Consider the following 22,813-nt stretch of genomic DNA (forward strand, 5'->3'; position numbering starts at 1 on the left):
GTTCTCTCTCTTCCTGTGGCAGCAGAAGCACATTTTTAAACGGTGAAATTTTGACATCAGAAGTAACTCAGCCAATGCTCTCTTCTACTTCCTTTATACACATTTCCTGCTATTTTATTAAATGTCCTAAAATGTTTAGCGAGTGACTACTTTTACAGAGAGCTTAATGGCAATGTATGTCTACCAAAAAATAGAATTTGAGCAACAAGTTATTTGACCAATTTCACATTTTTATTACCCACAATTCCCAAGTTCCCCAGTAACCTGACAGGCAGGCTGTCACAAATCCACAAAGCTCTGACGGATAGCCCAGTCTGCTGAAGAGAAGTCAGAGTCTGGGGAAGGCACACAAGCAAGCAGGAAACCAGAGAGGTTTCTTTTGGAAATCTACTTCATTGCCATCTAAGATTTCATAGATCATAGAATGATAGAGTATCAGGGTTGGAAGGGACCTCAGGAGGTCATCTAGTCCAACCCCCTGCTCAAAGCAGGACCAATCCCCAATTTTTGCCCCGATCCCTAAATGGCCCCTTCAAGGATTGAACTCACAACCCTGGGTTTAGCAGGCTAATGCTCAAACCACAGAGCTATCCCTCCCCCCGATCCTTTCCAACGAACTGTTTCAATTTTGACAACTCAGCATTGTCTGGCAGAAAAATGCATCCTCAGAAAATTTTCGCTGGCTCTACAAGCCACCTCGGATACTTTCACTTTTTATACACAATAATGTGTTCTAATAAAAGAAGTTTGATTACTTCAGTTTATAAAGACAAAACCTGCACTGCAAAAGGACAAGGATTTACAATGCTTTGGGGGAAGAATATGTAGAAAATACTGTAGAGTTTTTCATACATCTATTATCAAAGAAGAGGCTATGCATTTTCACTTGCTTAGATCAGTGAATTCTGAAATGTTTTATAACCTTTCAACAAACCCCAGGACCTCAGTATAATGGCAGGGCTCACTGCAATGAAATACCGCAAAACAGTTATTTCTCCCACCCCAAAGACAGACACCATTAGGGATTAGAAAGCCTTACTTATATACAGAGGTTATCTGGAAATTTATTTTATTATGGACTAGGCATCTTACTAAGAAAATACACAGAGGAGTAGAATCTTTCTATATCAAAGTATTATCCAGCAGGTGGCAATAGAAAGGCACTGATAGTAACATGAGACTGAATTCCTACAATTGCTTTATCATTGTCCTTTGGTTCTGAATAAAGTGTTGGTGACAAACAAGCTGGACACATCTCTGGATATCTCCACTTCTCCACAAAGAACTAATATTTTCACAAAGCAGGCTTGCTCCCAATTTACTAATATGTGCTATAAGCAAGTTTGCTTAGAATGCTTATTTATTTTGTCACTTGCTTTTCTTGTTGACATTGATTTTATCTTGTAGGCTTAAACAGAGTTAACTTTGTTCCAAAAGTTCTCTGCTACAGTATGGACATCTGAGGTTTTTGCTACTCGGTACGACGCTTCAAGTGTATTTTCGTTATCAGTACTTGCTTTGGATACAAAACTGGTAATGTCACTTTTCCACTCGGCAAATTTTTGCTTGAAAAAAAAATCAACAGGCTTGTCGAGTTGTGCGGGGTGCCTAGTTTCTAAGTGGCACCAAAGTAGAGAAGGTCTGAGGTTGCTGTTTATTAGATCACGACCACAAATTACACACTGTAGTTTTGGACACTCTTGATCACCAATGCATATTTTATATAATCGCAGTCATATTTTCTTTTCTTCATAAGCAACTTTCCAGGATTATCATAATCATTTGACTTAGATTTTCCACACTTTGGACTTGATGAAACACTAGCTGATGTCAAACGTTTGTTTTCTCGTGTCTTTACACTTTCCGTTTAAACCCACTTGTCCATATTGGGTGTACAACAGTTCAAACAAAAACAACTAGAGAACGCTAACAAACGAACAAACTAGTAAATGAGAAGATTCACTGACGTCTCATTGGAGAAAAATGGCACACCAAAGAAAATGACTGAGTATGAACTAACTGAGGGTCTTAATCACCACATTGGCTACAATGACCTTGGTTCTGGCTAATTTGGCACGTAAACACTTTTTCTTCTGCAATCAGGGAGATACGGGGCCAGGGACAAATTAGCCTGGACGACCCCCCAGGTACAGCACAGCTCCCCCTCCCACTCTGCCCCTCATGCTGCCCAACTTCCTGTCTGCCAGGGACAGGGTCCCAGTTGCCTGCCCTGTGCTCCACGGGGCTCGGGCTGCCCGCCGCACTGGCTCCGGGGCTCCAGCTGCAGCCCCACACTCCTGGGTCCCAGCTCCTGCCCCCCACACCCAGGGTTCCTAGGGATGGCTCTGTCCGCCATTACAGAATTTTTTTTCTGAGAACCCCGATACATTTTGCAAACCCCCAAGGGTTAATGAACCCCAGTTTGGGAACCACTGAACTAGATGAAAACAAACAAACTGTAAATGAATTTCAGCAGAGTCCCATAGAAACAGTTTGCAACAACCTAACGTGGTACAGATTCACACCCCTGCTTGCAGTGTGCTAAATGTCTGTGTAGATATGCCCTAAGACATGTACTCTAGTATTTGCTGAGTTCTCTTTTCTACTTTTTTTGCTTTTGCTTCTTACTTTTGATTAATTCTCAACTGGCTTTTTCCTTTTTGATCAGATGAATCTTCAGTTGGACCAAAACCCATTTCAAATGTCAGAAAATAGTGCAGGACTCTAAGAAATGTATTCCAGTGCAAATTTGCCCTTGATTCCTCATTTGTTTTCTCCATCTCAAGTAGACTGAAATGATTCCCAGGATCCAATATAAGGCATACACAGAAACCCGAAAAGCCTTTTCTCACCTACTATCCCCAGTTTCTCTCTCTCCAGCCTCAAATGCTCAAAATTAGTGACTTTCCCTCCAGAGTCACTCACTACTGATACTCGAGGTAGTAGGTAGCATCCTTGGAAAGCAATGGGAAGTGCTCTTTTTCTCCTCACACAGAGTAGGAACAGTATTTAACTTGGGCCTTGCACTGCTACTTCCATTGAATTATAATTTTTAGGTTTATTTTAATTATCCAGCATTTCTGACAGACAGAAGAGAGAACCTCAGAATCTCAACTAAGAGAGGCCTATATTTCATCTTAAATATATTGCCTTCCTCAAACCTAGGGGCTGGAGTTCTCACTACTTCTGGACACAAAGGATGTTAGAAGACATTTGTTGCTATTGTCTCCTCTTCAGCTGGCCATGACATTGCACTCTTTCCTCTCAAAGGTCTAGCTACTGCAAAGTTGTGTGTTATGCCAAGGAATGAAAGTGACTCCAAAAAACTCCAACAGGTTCAGAGTGCAGCACCCAACTTCGCCAGAACATGGCTTATTGGGAAACATCATCACTCTTCCTCAATAAGCCAGAAAGACAATGAACCTCATTCACTTTCAGTGCAAAAAATTAAGAATTTGCTTCACCTTAGTTAGGGTTCTCACCTTAACGAAAATACTACCTAGAGGATGAGAGAGAGGAAGTAAAATAAAAAATCCTTAACATACATGTTAGAATTTATCAGTACTCAGATACCATGGTGACAGATGTAGTATAAATACTTAAGATGGTTGAAAGGAAGGAGACCTACATCTAAAAGCAAGAGCTATTAAGGACTAATTATCAAAGTTAGGTGCAGTTACTGAGACTGCATACGTGAGTTTTTATTTACACTTCTACACAATTTTCAATGTGGAGAAAAACAATTTGAAAATGTACTCCATTACTGCACATGTAAATAAAGCATGCAGTTGAACATGCATTTTGGTCTAAGCCAGCAAACCCCTAACTTTTAAAAAAATATATATGTATACACATAGACTGAAAACCCACCATTTTAGATTATCAATCTAATCAGGATAATCAATTGTGCTCAAGACATTGTTTTTAACAGGACACTTGATTTTAGGACACTTGTGTCAAAGCCTGAGCAATTCTGCTGAATTTGCTACCAAAACGAGAAGATGAAATTGTTTAAAAGTAATATTACAGATTCAGGAAGAAAAGACAACATATAGTACTTATCTCCTGAAGCCCTACAAAACCAAGCGGGACAACTCTGTGACAACTCTGAAAATGAAAATTGGTATATTTATATAGATCATTACAATTTACACAAGAACCTTACATAAATTAAAAGGGTGATCAAAGTATATTTTAAAATTTGGCATGTTTTTGTTTCTTTAAGATGCACAAAGGCAGCCTATGGGTTCACACAGCTTAACTGAGCAGGTAATAAAGTAGTGGTCAGTGATCTTTTAAAAGACTTCCTTTATCCAAAAAAGTTAGCCACTGATGTTTAATATGTGTTAATAAAAAAGTTCCTTTTTGTTCATTATGTAAATATATGTAATGTAATATGGCATAATTTGCTGAAAACTTTATGAAGCAAATAAAACAAAAAGTTAAGTTAGAGAAATACAAAGCTCTGTTTGGTATATGTCTATAAAGAGGATTATGAAAAATATAGCAAAAAAGCCCAAGAAAATTTCTGCTTAATAACCCTGCATTATTATAAGTATATAATACACAAAGAAAAATCCTTCCATAACCAAACTGCAAGTCAGAGTCAGTTTATGGCACCAATACAAAGGTCTCATATCAAGCAAAAGTCCAGAACGTATATTTCTGATTTCTCCAAAAATAATCCAGTTGCTCTTCCAGCAATTGTTTAACACATTGATACCAGGCTGGAGTTCTGCCTTTAACCTTCTTACAACATGCAATGACATATTTAGAGTTTAGTGATGATCAGCTGACTTATGGGAGTTCTACGGCAAGCAATACATTTCTGAGTATGCATTTCCACTCTCACAAATCTTGGGAGACAGGCCAGTCCTTGCCTACAGACAGCCCCCCAACCTGAAGCAAATACTCACCAACAACCACATACCACACAACAGAACCACTAACCCAGGAACTTATCCTTGCAACAAAGCCCGTTGCCAATTGTGCCCACATATCTATTCAGGGGACACCATCACAGGGCCTAATAACACCAGCCACACTATCAGAGGCTCGTTCACCTGCACATCCACCAATGTGATATATGCCATGTGCCAGCAATGCCCCTCTGCTATGTACATTGGTCAAACTGGACAGTCTCTACGTAAAAGAATAAATGGACACAAATCAGATGTCAAGAATTATAACATTCATAAACCAGTCGGAGAACACTTCAATCTCTCTGGTCACGCAATCACAGACATGAAGGTCGCTATCTTAAAACAAAAAACTTCAAATCCAGACTCCAGCGAGAAACTGCTGAATTGGAATTCATTTGCAAATTGGATACTATTAATTTAGGCTTAAATAGAGACTGGGAGTGGCTAAGTCATTATGCAAGGTAGCCTATTTCCTCTTGTTTTTTCCTAGCCCCCCCCCCCCCCCGGTGTTCTGGTTTAACTTGGATTTAAACTTGGAGAGTGGTCAGTTTGGATGAGCTATTACCAGCAGGAGAGTGAGTTTGTGTGTGTATGGGGGTGGGTTTTTGGAGGGGGGTGAGGGAGTGAGAGAACCTGGATTTGTGCAGGAAATGGCCCAACTTGATTATCATGCACATTGTGTAAAGAGTTGTCACTTTGGATGGGCTATCACCAGCAGGAGAGTGAATTTGTGTGGGGGGCTGGAGGGTGAGAAAACCTGGATTTGTGCTGGAAATGGCCTAACCTGATGATCACTTTAGATAAGCTATTACCAGCAGGACAGTGGGGTGGGAGGAGGTATTGTTTCATATTCTCTGTGTATATATAAAGTCTGCTGCAGTTTCCACGGTATGCATCCGATGAAGTGAGCTGTAGCTCACAAAAGCTCATGCTCAAATAAACTGGTTAGTCTCTAAGGTGCCACAAGTACTCCTTTTCCATTTCCACTATGTAAATTAAACTAGTTTCATCCACAAAAAACTGTCTGGTGTAATGAGCAAGAATAGTGCAATCATTAAGAAGGCAAAGTTCTGGAAGGGGATGTCAAAAGTATAAGCTGTAGCTAAGTATTTACAAATATAAGCCCAAAAGCAAGCAATACCCAGGCATTTCCAATAATTTATAAACAGGGTACCCCTCACAAGAATTATATTTGGAACAAAGGTTAGTACTCATACAATTCATTATATTTTCATTACAAATAAATATGTTGCACTTTCAAAGCACTCCCTTGTACTGTTTATTCCCCTTTTACAAAAGGAAAAATTGAGGCACAGATGTATATAATGACATGCCAAACTCACACAGGAAGTCTACAGCATTCCTGGGAACTGAATCCAGCTCTTTTGATGTAGCATTTCTTTTCTGAGATTTCAGATATTTTCATTTATATTGTAATAGACACCATATTTAAAACTAACATAGTACATGACTAGTCAAGTTATCAAAAAAGGCACAACAAAAGTAAAACACATTAAAGAATCAAACTATAGATGTCAATACATGCCCTCATCTTGGAAAGAACATATGCTTTGATCTCCCTGAACAGCACAAAAAGAGTGGACCTATCCTTCAACCTCATAAGTTCTGTAATATTTTTAAAAATTATATGAATCATAGTCATATGAAAGAAGGTGTAACTAAAAGAAAAAAGTTACTGCATGATATTGCTATAGGAAATCAATAATGACAAGACTGCATCCAAAGTATCTTGTTGTGCACTACATAAAAAAAGCTTTAGCTTGAGGCCTGCCGTGCCTGGATTGCACTTAAAAGATGTAAACGCTGAAGGAGACAGGATAGAAGATTTTGTGAATAAATACTAGAATGTAGGCTTTCAAGTGCTTATCATCCATACTTAAGGCCTGCAACATTAAATCCATTTTTAAATTTATGATCAACTTTAATTATACATTAATAGCCTAATGTATAGGTTAGTTTATAAAAACATACCTTTATAAGTTAATTTTGTGTATTTAGATATATAGGCTATTAAGCATTTTGATTATGTAGGAACCTACAGCTTAGCAAATTGCCATAGAGGGATTCTTTAATTTATACCACTGGGACTCTGCTAATGAACTTACTGAAATTGATGCTATTTGACCATTTAACTTATTAGATTTTCTTCTTTTACAGTGAAGTTGAGAGGCAATTGAGTTGTTACAGGAGAGTTGTTTGTATTCAAAATACTACTGGCATTAAAGAATTGACAAAATAAGGTCACTACCATGCTCATACTCTCACTTTATCAGCTTATAAAGTAAATTCCCACAGAGCAGGTAGTCAGAACCTGACAAAGCCATCTGTGGAGATCCCCCTGAGGAAACGGTGATAGAACTGCATATGATGATATTTTAAAATCTGGCAGCAATAACTTGCATCACCATTCACTTGGAGTGCAATTTTTGGTAAGAAATACAGCAGTAGTGGAATGAAATTTCCATGGTGCATTGTAACACCAATTGTTAGGGGACTTCACTTAAAACAATGCGCCATGGAAATTTAAGACCAGAAATGAAAGTTTACTTAAAGTGGAAGCTCCAGACATCACCATTCATTTTATAGAACTATCTGCCTTTTTTTCTCTCAAATCCTCAGAAGGCCCTGAAAGAAGTTGATTACCGTCGTTCAGATTCTTTATCTTCTAGCTAGTTAAATAAAGGGAGAAAAGTAGCACAGAACTTTTAATGTTTTCAAATATCAGTGCAACAAACTGGGAAAGCGAGCAAAGGCAATGCACATTTTTCCCTAGTTTAAAATGATGTCAGTGAATCCAAGTCAAAATCAGCAGTGTACTACTGCTAACAATTCTTAGAACAGGAGAGAAACAAGTCAGTAAATCATATGCCTGAGTAGCATTAAATTTCATGTAACATGAACTTCAAAACCAGCAGCTCCAAAACTGAACAGAGTATGTACTGATAATTCAATTATAGGGCAGTTATGACATATTAAGCAGCTTATTTAATCATTAGTTTATTAATAGAGCATATTTTAAGTATTTTTAGTAAAACTAAGGTGAATTACATTGAGATGTTTTACACTGAAAACATCAACATTAACTGGACTGAGAAAACCTTGAAACATATTCTATTTTAAAGTATCTCAGTTAAAATGCATTTCACCTCATTAAGTGCAAAACAACAAATAAACCACAAACTAAAGTGGTAAAACCCAGTCAGTCAAACATTTGTATACCTGTATGATAACACTATCAATTCCAGCATTGGAGAAATGATTAGCACAGATGTCTTTAATACAAAAGCAGAATTTAATGCAACTCCTAAACGTATAATAATATTAAAATTAACTAGTAAAAAATTATAAACTATAACTGACTGCATGACCTAACTAAAAACTGATTAATACAGTTTGCATGAATATGCCATTCTGGGAGTACAGAGCACCACTTAAAGTGTGTGGGGGAGGGGCATAGATTTGTCTCCCTCCCACCTTAACCTGATCCTTCTTTTCTCCTCTTAGGAGCACACCACCACAACCTCCACTAGCCAGACTGCCTGGTCCATGAGCACCTATATACCCACCCCCTTCAAATGCGAGTGACATTAAAACATGGCATACGGAGTCACAGCACCACTTACATTTGGTCTGACTGCCTTTTTGTCATAATGGAGGGATGGCCAGACCAAATCTGATTGAGTGGCACTGTGACTTTGCACCCACCAACCCCCAGCGTATGATACAATTCATAACACTGTATCCACAGTGCTATTTAATATTTATGCAGATTTGTTCTTTGACTTCGGATTTTATGATCTCCATAAAAACCACAGGATTGCCCCAACTGGTTTCTGCTCCATTTCACTTAAGTGAACACACAATGGATTTGATCTTTGTTGTAGAACTAAGTTAGAGTATGGTGATCTCATCTGTCATTGTTAGATCTGTACTTCAAAAACATCATACATACCACACAAAGAACCTACCCTCACTCCCTTTGTATCTGTGGACCTGTTTAAACAGACCACTCTTGGCTACTAATAGACATGGAGTTTCTGGAGAAAATGCTGTCCATATACTGGCCCCGTGTCTCAAATGCCTGTAGACCACTACAACTTTGTTTATTTACAACCATCATATCACTGGGCCTACACGCCCCGTCATCCATGCAAGTATCATGGTACAGAGACAGCTTGAGAGAGACTATGCAATAGAGCAAGAGGCTAGAATCCTGCTGATTGAAGACAGGCTCTAAATTGTGTGGGATTCAAATTTCTATGCTGTGACAGGTTAAAATAAAGAAACTATTTTTTCTACTAGAACAGTATCTGTTAACTACAGACCAAAAGAACTATTCCAAGCAGTGAACAGAATGGGAAATCTGAGTCTTGGAAACAGAATCAAGTATCTGTCTTTGTGAAGATTTTTCACTATCTACAGAACTGCACAGGTACAACTGACCAGAGCCAAGGCAGTCTACTTGATAACAGAGACAGAGTACACAAACAAATGGGGGTAAATGTACCCTTACCTTCAGTTCACCAAGAACCTCTGTCAGTGACACAAATACATTGGGAAGGCTTTGCTCAGTCTCAAGAGATGAATCAGACTTGAGATCAAATTTAGACTTTGGTTATTCAACAGGGAAGAATAAACAGTCCTTCACATCCATAACAAAAGAATGTATCTCACAGGTTTTGCACTGTAACTAACTAGTTAATTTTTCAATGCCACTTAAACATCAATAAAAACATACAACTCTCTGGACATATTCCTTGTGGTCATCATGTCCACTCTATATTATCTCGATCTCTTGAACTAAGGCAGGACTGGATGCAGTTTGGTCCATTCTTGGAGTATAGACATTCAGGGCAACGTTCAGCATAATCTACAGGTGAAAATCTGTTCAACAAATATTTAGCTCATGTTTAATATAAGCAAGGCAATGTTACAAGGAACCATATAAAATTCCATGTGACTTGACTGCACGCCAATACAAAGCATTTCAGTTTTATTTTGTGGTGTAAGCATTTTAGATTGGTATTTGAGTAATTATGCATGGGCCACTGAAAGGTATACTTATATTCTAAGATTGCAGACACATCACAACAATAAGTTACAGCATGTAAGAGCAGCTATTTTGGTAGCTTTTCACAGCATGTGCACTATGATCATTAGATATTTGGCTGTGTACTTATAACCATTTTTACGTTTTTAAATTGGATTGGTAGATCCATAAGGCAAACAAAAATTTCATTTAAAAATTACAGTTACAAACAAGAAAAAAAAAAGAACTTAAGCATTAAAGTTGTCACTGTGTCTTTAACTTACACCATTGTGCTTGTAACCAAACAGTAGTATAGTTGTTTTGCATTAAAGAATTACTGTTCACTGGTGACTGGATGGGAAAACATTTCATTTCTGTTTCCACTTAAGTGAAAATGTTCTGGTCAATCATTAGGAGCATCTGTCCAGGCCACAACACTGGCTTTAGAGATCCTTAAACAAAAGAAATGAAACTGCTAAAGTTACTGTAAACACTATATTATAAAATGTTGATATATTCAGGATAAAGACAGCTTTTCAGAACATTAGCTTGCTAATAAAGCTTTTTTTATTTTGTTTACTACCATTTAAAAACAAAATAACTAGATAACTGTAATGTTTATTTACTTCTGCTAGTAATCAGTATTTCTAAAGTATGGTATGTTAGCATAATAAAACCCTAGGTAGCATTGTAGCATCAACATGTTTTACTTTTCCTTCAAATTATTGCAATGAGGAAAAAGTCAAGCTCTCAAACTAATCAACAGAAAACCTTAATGGATTTCTTCCTACACTACCCCTGCGGCAGGTTAGTAAAAATATATATATTATATTCTATGATAAGTGACTTAAAATGCATTCACCCCATTTAATACATATTATCACAGTTTCAGTCTACTACATTTTAATATACAGTACAATAATTCACAATGGTATATATTTATATTGTAATGAAGCTCAGATATTAAAGTGTAGCCAGCATGGCTCACTTAAACACAAACGGATGAATTTATGGCTAGCATAAGCAGATGCAATTCCACCGACAATGAGACTGCACCCACTTATATCAACAGTGAATTTAATCAATTTTCTGTAGCATTCTGAGGCAAATTCAAAAGTTATACTGAATACACATGGAAGTTTAACAGCATATTCTCCAAGGGACAAAATAATGCACCCCATGAATTACATTTGTACTCTCGTAGTATGTATTACAAAACTATAGCTACACTGTCTACATTCACTCCAAATTAGATCTGAACCTGAATGACTAGCAACTCACAAATATTAGATGTCAGAATTTCAAATCAAATAAAATAAAAAAAATGAAGTTAGTGAATGCCCTATTAACAAAAACAGGAGTACTTCAATTCAAAAATGTAATTTCTATAAATCTATAATGTATTTAATTTTGCAAATGCAGTGCTTTTTTAAATTTAGAATTGATTATACATAAGATGCTTTGTTTCAACAGTACAAATATTTAATGCCTGGGAGATGATTAACTTCTGAAGACTGTTTACAGACTACAATAGCTTCTAGTGCAAGCCAAGAACTGGGAGCTATAACCACTTCCATTCACACCTAATCAAAACAGGTTCAAAACAGTCTCACATTTCCTATGCTCACTACAGATAGATAAGTGGAATGAAAAGCAGTCATTGCTTTCCATATTGTCACATGCTGCCATACAAGCAAGTAACATGGTTAAAAACTGACTGCTTCTATTTTCCCACTGAAATCTAGTATTCTTGATTTTAAAAAAAACAAAAGAAAGTCATTTGTGTGAAGGGATTTAAAGGTACTAACATTCAGAAGTAGAAAAGTTGCCATACTTCTCTGATAGAAAGAGCTCCTAAAATAAAATCCTCAGCCAGTAGCAGCTACGACTAATTTCAGTAAAAATTAACTATATAGTAAAAGCAACTTGTAGATAGGTAGTATTAAACTGATAGTAGTACTGAAAACTAACTGTTGGGTATGACACGTGAATAATATTTTAGCATTTTAGCTCAATTTAAGCGATAAAAAGGTCAATTTTCACAAAAGTTATTTAGTCTTTCTGTAGCTCTTTGCATGGCACAATGGATGAATGAAGCAGAAAACTGAGGCCACGCTGCTCTGTAAGACAAAGCATGCAAAACAAATACATTACATAGCATAGCTGAGTCTACATATACGAAAGATTACCCTTTAGTATATACTGTTCCTTCTACATTTAAAGCATAGCAGTAGAGCAATTCTGCTGGGATTGGACCTCTTTCCCACACAGACTTCCTTATTTTAATACAAAATAAATCCATCTAAAAGCTAAGTATTCCATTGGTCTTTTAAACAAAACCAGTCATTTATGAGACGTCTACAAGATCATTTAACATATTATAGAGGTACAAAAGGGACCACTATGCTGCATCGCAAGTTCCTTTGAAATAGTAAGAATTTTAAATTCTGACTTCTTAGAAAGGGAAAATACTTTGGTGAATATATTAATGTCTCTCTGTTTAGATATTTAGGAGTTAATTTTCAGTCAGGCTGATGCCTGGCTTACCATTTTGCAGTAACAAATTTGAGGACTTGTACCTTTAACTCCCCAATTTCTGCCCTCAATAAGGCAAGGTAGGGATGGGCAGAATTATTAAAGTATTAAAATTTGCATCCACAAATCAATTGTGTAAAACACAGGCATGAAGAGGGTTAATGTTTTGTTTGCTCTGTCTCAGTGGCTAATTTAGGGCATGTTACCCTTTATGCTGCGTAAACATCCCATTTTTCCCCCCTACACCTCTTTGTATTTTCAAGAAAATTACAATTTTTAATTACAATGCACAAACGTGTTACAGTTGGTATACGAAAACATGTTCTTGGGACATTTGAGGATCGATTTACATAAATCATTAGAAAGAGGAGAGAAGCAGCTTTACTATGTGTTTTTTCTTTTGAAGAAATTAGATCTAAAGTTTGGAATCATGCTCTAGGACTGATCTACCCCCTCACCTCCCAACATGATTTTATTTCTGTTCCTATAATTTTCACTATTTAAAGCATCTCCATTTAAAAAGTGAGCTTACTCACCAAGTGGGGTTCTCCCAGGCACTCTCCGCTCTAGTTATAAAACCACTCAAAAGCCTGTTAAAGCATCCTGTGCCAAGAACTGGCTTTAGATATATTTATAGTAGAAAACGTGGCAAGGTCCAGATAAGTCGTATTAGCCTATTTAATGGTTATTTGGGGATTTGTTTATTAAACCTTTAATAACTTAAAAATAACTTAGCTTCAGTTTATCATTAGAACTTTGAAATGCCTCTAACATACTATTAGTTTGTTGGCAATTCAGCTCTTGAAAGCCTCTGGTGCTTTAACAGAAAATAACTGAAAAGTATTAAATTAAAACATTAACATGCCTCAAAGATAAGCCACTCAATTGTGGCAAACAAATCAAACATTTTAAAATAAAAGCCAATATACACATTCCATAGCATTATTACAAATTCAGGAGTTAATAACTTTTGAAATTAGACATTAATAAACTAAATTTTGGTCTAGATTTCATCTAGGGGATGATCAAAAGAATCAGGCTCTCATATGGGTTGTGAAGAAGGATAGTGAAGATTCTTGGTGCACAGAAGTGAAGTGTCATTCTAAGCAAAGGAAGCAACATGGAAAAAAGGAGCCTGGGTGTGAACTTGAAGGGCTGTTGGGTGCGGGTGGGAAAAGTATGGAACAGATGGCAGGGGGGTGGGGGCAAGGCTGGGAGGGATTGTTACAGAGTTTCCTCCATGCAGACCCTGACTAACCCATAGCCTCTCCCATTCATTCAGGCAGATCTGCCTGTGTCCCTGGACCCCCTCAGTCAGTCCCCTCCCCTCATCTCCATGTGTCCCTGCACCCCCATTTCCCCGTGGCCCTGCACCTCCATGCCCATGTAGCCCCCTGCCCTAGTGTGTCCTCTCCCACTAGCCCTTATGAGCCTGTCTGTGACCCCCCAGCAGCCCCATGTGCCCCAAGCTGTCTGTCTCCTGACCTGGCCTGATAGGCGCTGTGAAGAAGGCAGCCTCTTCCCTTCCCTATTGCAGCTGGGTCTCGTTCAGAAGTGGCTGAACTGTTCTAGCACCACAGCACCCTCTGGTGGGCAAAAGGCAGAACTGGAGCAACTTTCCAGCAGAAGCTATTTTCTGCAGAAAACAAAAAAAAATTCGCATGGCCCATGAACTATGCACTCGTGCAGTGGCGCAGAATTCCCGCAGGAGTGAAACTTTTACTTTTAGACAATTTTAGTATGTGTAGAACTTTCGTCAAAGCTAAAAAATGGTTCAAATCAGTATGTATCCAGAAGAAACAGCTCAGTGGAATTCTATAGTTGTAGATAAGAACACTGGGTAGGTATTCAGGTTTTAGGTGAGGAACTATTTCCTATTCTTACTGGTAAATCTTCTCTATATTTATTGAAATCCCAAAGTATGTGCAAGTCAACTATATTCAAAGTACTTGCAGATTTCTGTTTTCTTAAAGTAATAGAAAACAGCTATCTTTTTATTTTTTAAAGGCACACTTCAGTGTGCATATATAATTTTACTCCTTGGGGAATTCTGTACAAAAACATTAAAAATTCTGCACACAATATTTGAAAATTGTGCAAATTTAATTTGTCAAAATAACACAATATAATCATGCCAGTTTCAATTATTTTGGTAATTTATTTAAAAATATCTGTCAGCGAGTGTGTCTGTAACAATACAGACCCCCAAAAAAACCCGCAACAGATTCTGGTAATTTTTTTTTTTGACAAATCAATTCCTTACTAGGCATATTAATGCAGAACTTTGAGTAATTCGTTTAAATTACAATACAGAACTGTATTTCCTGCACCTGTCAGAAGTATTGCAAAGGCTTGGGGGAGTCAGGGGTAATGGAGGAGCTGAGGGAGAGGGAAGGAGCCTAGGAGCGAATCAGGAGGGTGCTGGGTGTACGTGGGTAAAGGTGGGATGTTGGGGGGCGGGGGGGCGTGTGAATTGTTAGGGAGTTGGGAAGCCTCTCCCATGCAGACCTTGGCTGACCCAAAGCCTCTCCCACTCAGTCACATACATCTGCCCCTGTCCCCGGCACTCCCCATCCCCATGGGTCTCTGCAGCCCCTCACACCCGGTCCCCAGACTCAACACTGTCACCCTACTAGCCCCAATCTGTTCCCCCCCAGCCATTCTGAACCGCAGTCTGTGATCCCCAGCAGCCCTGTGTGGCCCACTATGCCCAAATCTGGCTCTGCAGGCAAGGTACTATGATGAACTTCTACTCCTGGCAAATACTGCAGTACTGAGCATAGAATTCTCCCGCCTCCCTCCGCCGAAAATACATTCTGCCCCAGAAATGCTGCATTTCTGCCTTTTGCCCACCAGGGGCCACTCTGGCACCAGAACAGCTGGCTGCATTCATGCAACTTCTGGTGGGCAAAAGGCAGAAATACAGCACTTCTTGGGCAAAATATATTTTATGCTGGAAAATGCAAAATTATGTGGGACAGAAGAATTCTGTGCATCTGCAGATGCACAGAATTCCCCCAGGAATAAATTTTAAACTTACATGTGACAACTAGCACATAAAATCTCATAACTGAAAAACTGGAGCATTATATTCAACTCTGATTTTCAGCTTTTTTCTGGGCAAAGAAACCCAGTCACCTAGAGCTGAGCATCCCATTTCCAAGATTTTAACTAGACAGATGAACAAGAATGACTTTTTTTGATGGATCCTTCCACTCAGAAATAGGAGAAGCCCTACCATCTCACTGAATTGGTTACCCACTGGAGAATTTTAAGTTTGGGACATGTGAGAAACCAATCAGGACTATATTTCAGAAGAAAGTTGTAGAGGGGCTTCCAAAGACGTAGGAAGAACCACTATTTCTTCCTATAGCTCGTGGTTAAGAAAGAAGTAAGTGTGGGAAGGGCCCAGCTGCAGGTAGTGACCAAAAGATTCTGGAAGGGAGGTGGGAAAGTTGGAGGCCAAGGGCAGTTGCAGTACATTTAGACTTTTTTGTTGCTGATAATAAAGAACTATAAGGGTCTCTGAAAAGGAGAGGAGCAATGCTGCATAGGCCCTCCTTGGTGGGATAGCTGTCCCTGGATTGACAGACTCCATGTGGGAAACTGCTAATGATAGGCCAGGAAGATAGTTTAAAGGGATCCATTACAGCAACGTTCAGGAAGAGGACAGAAGGAAGGGCGAAGACTTCAGGAAGGCTTCAAAATTGAAATGACATAGATCTAAAGTCACTAGGATAAGAAAATTAAAAAAAAACCCACAATTTTCCATCCTGACGACGAAAACACCTGAATACATGCTTAACTTTAAGAGGATGAGTAGTTCCAATGAAGTCAACGGGACTACTCATGGGAGTTCAGTTAGGTACCTGCTTAAGTGTCTTGCTGAATCAGGGTCTTAATTTTCAACATTTTGGGTTTTCTTTAAAAAAAACAAAAAAACCCCAAAAACTAATGCATTTTAAAAATAATTTAGTTCATCATAACTTTAAATTCCTATAGCACAAACTTTTTAAAAAAAAATTATAAAGCGTCAACTTAATTAAATCCATTACTTTTTTAAAAAAACAGGAGACATAAAATAGCTACACACTGACTTCAACTATAACAGTATACAAAGCAGGGGAATAGAATGTAACGTAATGGACCACCATTTGAAGCATGATACTAATAATAAATAATAAAATAAATAATAATAATAATAATAAGGGGATAATTATAAAGGGATTGACAGACTCTTTTGGCCTGGCAAATATAATCACAAAAAAAAGGGGGGAGGAGGGATTCCACTTAGGACCACTGGATTGCATGATGTTTCCAAAGTTGCAGCAGTTTGGAAACAGAAATGCCTAAACTGCCAAAGTTTACACAGACATACCAATTAATGCTGAATTATAAATAACCCTGTCCTATGAAAAATTATGGAGTATCGCTTACCTGTATCCCCACCCTCAAGAACTAAATAATATCCCTCTGTCACCTCATTTGTCAAACCACAGCCTAATCTGCTAAGCACACCCTAGGAAGGGAAATTGTTTCTTCAAATTAAGACAAACATCTCTCTCATAGCATTTCTTCTTTCCTATCCCAGCTCTGGCAACAATGCAAACCTTTATTCCCCATTTGTCCATTTTCCTACAATGGTTTCCCTACCTTTTTTATGTTGTCCTTACAGACATGGAAAGCACTTCTTGAGCTGCTCCACAAGGCCGCTATCCTCTCTCTCCTCATTCAAATTCCTCCAGAAGACTATGTGCAAGAAGAGAGTTGAAGATTTTTTTTATATAAAAATTAGGGCTCTCAAGCATTAAATCGTGATTAATCATGTGATTAAAACAATTAATCACAATTAATCAGTGTTAAAATTTATTTAACTATTTTTGGATGTTTTCTACATTTTTGAATATATTGATTTCAATTACAACACAGAATACAAAGTACAGTGCTCAATTTATTTTTGATTACAACTATTTGCACTGTAAAAAACAAAATAGTATTTTTCAATTCACTTAATTCAAGTACTGTAGTGCAATCTATCATGAAAGTTGAACATACAAATGTAGAATTATGTAAAAAAACTGCTTTCAAAAATAAAACAATGTAAAACTTTAGAGCCTACACGTCCACTCAGTCCTACTTCAGCCAATCGCTCAGACAACCAAGTTTGCAGGAAATGATGCTGCCCGCTTCTTGCTTACAATGTCACCTGAAAGCGAGAACAGGAGTGTGCAATGGCACTGTTGTACCCAGCATTCCAAGATATTTACGTGCCAGATACACTAAAGATTCATATGTCCCTTCATGCTTCAATCACCATTCCACAGGGCAACTGCCCATGCTGATACTGGGTTCAGCTTGATAACAATCTAAAGCAGAGCAGACCAACGATGTTCATTTTCATCATCTAAGTCAAATTCCACCAGCAGAAGGTTGATTTTCATTTTTGTGGTCCGGGTTCTGCAGTTTCCGCATCTGAGTGTTGCTTTTTTAAGACTTCTGAAAGCATGTTCCACACTTCGTCGCTCTCAGATTTTGCACGTCACTTCAGATTCTTAAGCCTTGGGCCCAGTCCTGTAGCTATTTTAGAAATCTCACATTGGTACCTTCTTTGCATTTTGTCAAATCTGCTGTTAAAATGTTCTTAAAACTAACAACATGCTGGGTCATCATTTGAGATGGCTATAACCTGAAATGTATGGCAGAATGCAGGTAAAACAGAACAGGAGACATACTATTCTCCCCCAAGGAGTTAAGTCACAAATTTTATTAACACATTTTTTAAATAAGCATCATCTGCATGAAAGTATGTCCTCTGGAATGGTAGCCGAAGCATGAAGGGGCATACAAATGTTTAGCATATCTTGCATGTAAATACCTTGCAGAGCTTTCTACAACAGTGTCATGAGAACGCCTGTTCTCACTTTCAGGTAATATTGTAAATGAGAAGCAGACAGCATTATCACCTGTAAATGTAAACAAACTTGTTTCTCTTTGCAATTGGCTGAACAAGGAGGAGGACTGAGGGGACTTGCAGGCTCTAAAGTTTTATATTGCTTTGTTTTTGAGTGCAGTTATGAAACAAAAAAAATCTATATTTGTAAGTTACACTTTCACAATAAAGAGATTGCACTACAGTACTTGTATGAGGTGAACTGAAAAATACTATTTCTTTTGTTTCTCATTTTTACAGTGCAAGTATTTGTAATCAAAAATAAAGTGAGCACCGTACACTTTGTATTCTGTGTTGTAATAATCAATACATTTGAAAATGTAGAAAAACATCCAAAAATATTTAATAAATGTCAGTTGGTATTCTATTGTTTAATAGTGTGATTAATCTTTTTTTTAAATCGATTAATTTTTTTTGAGTTAATCGCGTGAGTTAACTGCAATCAACAGCCCTAATAAAAATTAAAAAAAAAAACTTGCTACACTATGCTGTGTATAGATCTTCACTGTATATACATATAATTACATTAACAATACACACAATCTTTCTATCTACTGAGCAGACAAGCCTATGACTTTGGTTGCATAACTCGTTAGCATGAAAGGAGACTAAGGGCTTGGCTACACGTACGTTTTATAGCGCTCTAACTTGCTGGCTCATGGATGTGAAAAATCACCCCCCCCGAGCGCAGCAAGTCAGAGCGCTTTAAAGCGCTAGTGCAAACAGGCTCCCAGCGCACGGAGCTAATCCCCTCGTGGAGGTGGATTACCAGGAGAGCTGGGAGAGCTCTCTCCCAGCACTTGTGTGCGATCACACTTTCACTTCAAAGTGCAGCTGCAGGAGCACTCCTGCAATAGTGCTTTGAAGTTTCCAGTGTAGCCATGCCCTAAGCAACTGATTTTTCCCTATCAGAAAAACTCTATAGTTTGCATCACCAGTTTCCTTGTCAACTGGAATGTGGTCAGCATAACATAACATTCTTTTGCAAATGTTCACACACGTGCGCATGTGTGCACAAAAATGCGCTCTCTCTCTCTCTCTCAAGAAAATAGTCTTACTCAAGGGTAGCTTTAACCTTAATACATATTCTTCACAACTCAGAGATAGATGTAGGTTTCATTTTTAGAAGGTACACACTATACATTTTTAAAGTGATTTATTTTGAAAACTTTTCAGATTAGTTTTCCAGCTATAATCAGAAAATGAATGATCGTTTGGTTATTTCATTTACCAAAGGTAACTGAAGCGGATATTTATGAAGTCATTAGGAGGTGAACTATCTCCAATTCAACAGGTTAGTCATTACTATTTGGAGGATTTTCTTGCCATGCTGTATCAGGAGGAGACCACCACCAGAAAGAAATTTAAGCTGTTTTATTTAACTAAAACAACAACGTTAAGTATTCTGGGTTTTTTTCTTCAATAGCAAACATATAATATTTTAACAAAACAAGCATATTTCCCTCGCTTCTCACATTTATCTCCAGAATTCTTCTCCTTGTCCAGATCTATTCTGCCCGCAACAACCTTCTATTCACTGACCTTTTTGAAACTTTGCACTTTTAGAGAAAGGTAAGGAATTGACTGTGTACGCAAATTTGAAGAGTGACAATAGGGTTGAGGTGTATTATTTCTCTCACCTATATATTATTTATTTTAAAACATTTTTGCTGTTAACAAGCATGCTCTCTCTGGAGACAAATCCAGTTTGAGAACTGCAAAACTAAGCATCTCTGATGGTATCTTCTAGTCCGAGCACTGAGTCCCACTGGGTAGATAGAAAGATTGACCTAAATACTCTATACAGAAGCCCTTGGAACCCCATAAGATTGTGTCCCTAATCCATGAACTACTGGAACTCATTTACAAAAACTTTTCTTAAACATTACATGAATATATTGTCTCATACTATAGAATTAGAATTTATAATCCCTATTCCACGATGAGATATCTTTAGGCTATAATGTATCTTAATTAAAAACGATCTTTAGATAAATGCTTTTTGAGGGAAAAAACTATTTTTAAAAATCTGATTTTTTTTATTTTTAAAAAAAATAATCATTGATTTTTATCCACTCTGACTGCAACCCAGACTAATATAAATGTCAAGATATTTAAACTGTCAAGAAAATCTGAACCAAAGATTTAATAGCATGCATATCTACAGAAATCCTACTGTAGTTGACAATAGTCTATCTGGATGCTTGGATGGGTCCAATAATGTTACAACTGTAGTGCAGTTGCTATTCTGCAACCTATTCTACTACTCTATTCTACTTTCAGAAGCTATAGTCCTACTAGCTGACACTAGGGTCTTCTGGTCCTGCAGCACATACACTACAGACAGATACATCGATACGCTGGAAGGTAGGGATAGGATACAGAGGAACCTAGACAAATTAGAGGATTGGCCAAAAGAAATCTGATGAGGTTCAACAAGGACAAGTGCAGAGTCCTGCACTTAGAAAGGAAGAAACCCACGCACTGTTTACAGACTAGGGACTGAGTGGCTAGGCAGCAGTTCTGCAGAAAGGGAACTAGGGGTTACAGTGGATGAGAAGCTTGATATGAGTTAACTGTGTGCCCTTGTTGCCAAGCAGGCTAACAGCATTTTGGGCTGTATAAGTAGGAGCATTGCCAGCAGATCGAGGGACATGATCATTCCCCTCTTTCGGCATTGGTGAGGCCTCATCTGGAGTACTGAGTCCAGTTTTGGGCCCCACACTACAAGAAGAATGTGGAAAAATTGGAAAGAGTCCAGCAGAGGGCAACAAAAATGATTAGGGGGCTGGAGCACATGTATTATGAGAAGAGGCTGAGGGAACTGGGGTTATTTAGTCTGCAGAAGAGAAGAATTAGGGGAGATTTGATAGCTGCTGTCAACTGCCTGAAAGGAAGTTCCAAAAAGGACGGATCTAGACTGTTCTCAGTGGTACCAGACGATAGAACACGGAGTAATGGTCTCAAGTTGCAGTGGGGGAGGTTTAGATTGGATATTAGGAAAACATTTTTCCACTAGGAGGGTGGTGAAGCACTGGCATGGGTTACCTAGGGAGGTGGTGGAATCTCCTTCCTTTGAGGTTTCTAAAGTCAGGCTTGACCAAGCCCTGGCTAGGATGATTTAGTTGGGGATTAGGTCCTGCTTTGAGCAGGGGGTTGGACTAGATGACCTCCTGAGGTCCCTTCCAACCCTGATATTCTATCACAGAGATCCAAACGCACAAAGCAGGGAACACGGGCCTCTGCAAGGCCATTTCCAATTATATCTGCTCTCTGGTGCTTCTGCTCCTGGATTATCCACACTCAGGAACAAGCAAGGAGATTTCTGAACTGAAGGAAGACTTTTGAGCCTGTGGATGGGTTTCCTGAGCTTGGAGGGTTGCATGGGCATATATGAGACTGGAATCCTCAAACAGGAAAGATTTCTTTGCTGTAGATACATTAAATACAGTAAGGAAGGGCTCTGAGCTGGTGAGATTTGAGTTGGAGGGAACTGATGGGTTTTTAGGAAAGGGTTCTGGCCTGAGACAAGGAATGGGGCCAATGGGTAAATCAAGTCATGGGGTAATTGGTGGAATGAAGTGTGGGGCAGGGGAAATGGTAGGGCAACAGCAAAGTCCTGGCTGGGATGATTTAGTTACGGATTGGTCCTGCTCTGAGCAGGGGGTTGGACTAGATGACCTCCTGAGGTCCCTTCCAACCTGATATTCTATGATTCTATGAAATATAGGTATGAGCTAACAGAGTAGGAGAGAATAAAGGAATCAGAAGGGTAAAACCCTTGTCTCACTATAATGTAAATTGTACCTGTGTGCTAGCATACAAAAAGCAGGGGAGCAGACAGCTGAGTAGCATGTAAGGGCTACAGAGCCATTTGACTACTGTAGTCTCTATGGAATTGTTCTGCACTCAAAGATACAGAAGACTGCTGCCCCATGTTCTGCCCCAGTCCATAAATGTACACAGTGCTCAATTTTGCCAGAGTTCACCAATGAATAAAACTTTTTCATGTAGTAAGGGATGTTTCTTTCCACATTTTAACTAAACAACAAGTCAAAACAGGGTATTAAACTCAAAGAAACAAAGTTTACCAGCTGCACTGACATGCAATTTTTTTTAAAAAGTGATATGACTAAACTCTGTAGGAAAGGGAGTGTACAACATGTACGTCTGAATAGACAGTACCATGCCCACTGTGTATGCTGCCAGAAACACAGTAGGTTAGCTTCATTGACCATCTCACTACAAATCTGACATGTCTGCAAAACCAGTCCTTTTGAAAACATTTCACAGAAGCAAGGGGAAATAAATTTCAAACACTGTTCTAAAAGAAAGAATGCTACTAGAGTCCCGAAC

General features: G+C 38.4%; 1 protein-coding gene across 8 annotated transcripts in view; it reads right to left on the reverse strand.

The window, feature by feature from the left end:
• CASK (calcium/calmodulin dependent serine protein kinase) overlaps window positions 1-22,813 on the reverse strand; it is a 425,447-nt gene that overhangs the window by 361,543 nt on the left and 41,091 nt on the right. The window contains exon 1 of one of the 8 annotated variants that reach the window (XM_077817565.1): window positions 17,161-17,183. The exons of 6 other annotated variants lie outside the window; for them this stretch is intronic. The gene's annotated coding sequence lies outside the window, so the exon portion shown is untranslated. Of the gene's footprint in view, window positions 1-17,160; window positions 17,184-22,813 lie in introns of those variants that run through there. One more of the 8 variants, XM_077817575.1, reaches the window with a different exon arrangement.

Source organism: Eretmochelys imbricata, chromosome 1 (assembly GCF_965152235.1).
Source record: "Eretmochelys imbricata isolate rEreImb1 chromosome 1, rEreImb1.hap1, whole genome shotgun sequence".
In the NCBI taxonomy this organism is placed as follows: domain Eukaryota; kingdom Metazoa; phylum Chordata; order Testudines; family Cheloniidae; genus Eretmochelys; species Eretmochelys imbricata.